The sequence below is a fragment of the Odontomachus brunneus genome, unplaced genomic scaffold (assembly GCF_010583005.1).
Source record: "Odontomachus brunneus isolate Ranch 3 - 2012 unplaced genomic scaffold, Obru_v1 Obru_scaffold_055, whole genome shotgun sequence".
Lineage (NCBI taxonomy): Eukaryota > Metazoa > Arthropoda > Insecta > Hymenoptera > Formicidae > Odontomachus > Odontomachus brunneus.
Genome location: NW_022639505.1, coordinates 90,811 through 92,624, shown reverse-complemented (window position 1 = coordinate 92,624; position 1,814 = coordinate 90,811). Strand labels below are relative to the sequence as shown.

Sequence of the window (1,814 nt, the reverse complement as noted above, 5' to 3'; positions counted from 1 at the left end):
CTGTAGTCTTATGTTCATACGCATTAGCAAAATACGGAACACCATGTGATACCATCAGTTTATTGATAAAACTTCATTAATCATATTAGCTGAATTTTCTAATTATTAATCATTAATCTATTGTAACTCGAAAACTAGCCATCAGAACTTGTCAGTGCCATTGAGACTTTTGTTCAGCATGACCAGGACTACATCATACTAAAATTTCAGCCAAATCCGCTGAGGGCCATTTCTCATACGATTTGTGCGGGGTCCTTTCCTAAACAAATTCATTTTTATATATATTTGCAAATGAAAAATTGTTTAGACTTTTCTGGACTTATAATTGTTCAGACTGTTCTGATACTTGCAAAACACATGTATGATCGGAATGGATATACGTCTATGAATTTCAATAAATTAACATTTACGTACCGGTCCTTGGTTCATTGCTGCCTGAGGTGGTGATATTGTCGCTTTTCGACTGGGCTATCTGATTTTCTCCATAAAACAAAGAAGAGTTAACCCTCAGCATAAAGCGGAGATATCGCTCATTCTTTAAATAATAGACTAACCTTGATAGTTACTCATGGCTGGTAAAATGTTATACCTCTCAGCACTGATTTCCGCAGTATTTTCAATTGAGGTTTGAGTTACTTGGTTCGACTGATCTTCTAACGGAAGATCTGAAAAAGAAGTTACTCATTAAATTGAAAATAAAGAAAAATATTTTTTTTTTTACAAATTTTAAACTATGAGCGCTTATAATTTTAATATAATTTCAATTTTCTATGAAAGATAATTTAACACTTTATTTAATTTTATCAATAAGGTATTACTAGTATACCAAATGTAGCAGACACTGACGGAGGTGGCGTCATTCTGCAATATTGTTGCTCATGGCAAGAATCGTTATTGAATTCGCTTGCATATTCTTCTTGGATCTTTTTTTTATCCTTCGTTTCCTTCTGCCAGCTTCCGCAGCTGATGTATCGGTATCCGTTTTTGTTTTCCTTCTTGCAAAATCCACAGCATATTGGTAATCGTCTGTCAAACAAAATTATTCATGGTATTTGTGTACATAGAGTCATATTAGATAAATGTTTGTTAGTATTACGTATATACTTCAAATAACTTAAACAATCATTACCAGTTTTTAATAAAATGTTCACTATGGTCCACGTTTCCCAAGAATCCAACGGGGATATTCGTTTTTTATCGCTTTTTTTACGACTGTTTTTTGGTGGCCATTTGCACGTCATTATGTTTTCTAAAATTGTCACCCACGTTAAAGGCACTTCTGCTGTTGTAGAATCTTCTAATTGCTGCTCAAATTCAACCACAGACCAGAGAAATTGAAATAATAAGTAAAGGTTATAATGCATATATCTAAAAATATAAAAAATGTAAATAAAGATCTGAGAATTACCTCATTGTTTACATATCAATTGCATTACTTTAATTTTATATTAAAATTGGATTTTGAATACAAGTTACTATAAATAGGTTATTATATGCTTTATTTATTATGTGTATTACGCGGCAGTATAATTTTAAATTTTCTTATTATTATTATTTTATTAACTATAAACTTTGTTTTAGTTTGTATGAATCATTGCCATTATCACGAAGTTATTTTTGTGTGGAAATTGTACGCATTTTGCCTGAATTTCAGAAATGCTAACGGTATATGTTGCTTCAGAAATACTTTGCGTCTGATATATATTCAATAGTTTAGAAAAACATAGTGAATTGGAAAAAGACATTGGGTCTACAAACTTTCTTCCTGTTACAAAAATTTGCAAAGTGCTAGTATTTTGGAAAATACTATCAAT

The 1,814-nt window shown here is 31.1% G+C and overlaps 1 long non-coding RNA gene across 1 annotated transcript; it reads right to left on the bottom strand.

The window, feature by feature from the left end:
* Nucleotides 1-11: 11 nt before the first annotated feature.
* On the bottom strand, nucleotides 12-1,295 carry LOC116845679. The gene is made up of 4 exons (XR_004378302.1): nucleotides 1,130-1,295; nucleotides 827-1,026; nucleotides 415-665; nucleotides 12-259 (listed from the first exon to the last, which is right to left on the bottom strand). It is a non-coding gene; the product is annotated as an uncharacterized LOC116845679 (long non-coding RNA).
* Between the last annotated feature and the right edge of the window lie 519 nt (nucleotides 1,296-1,814).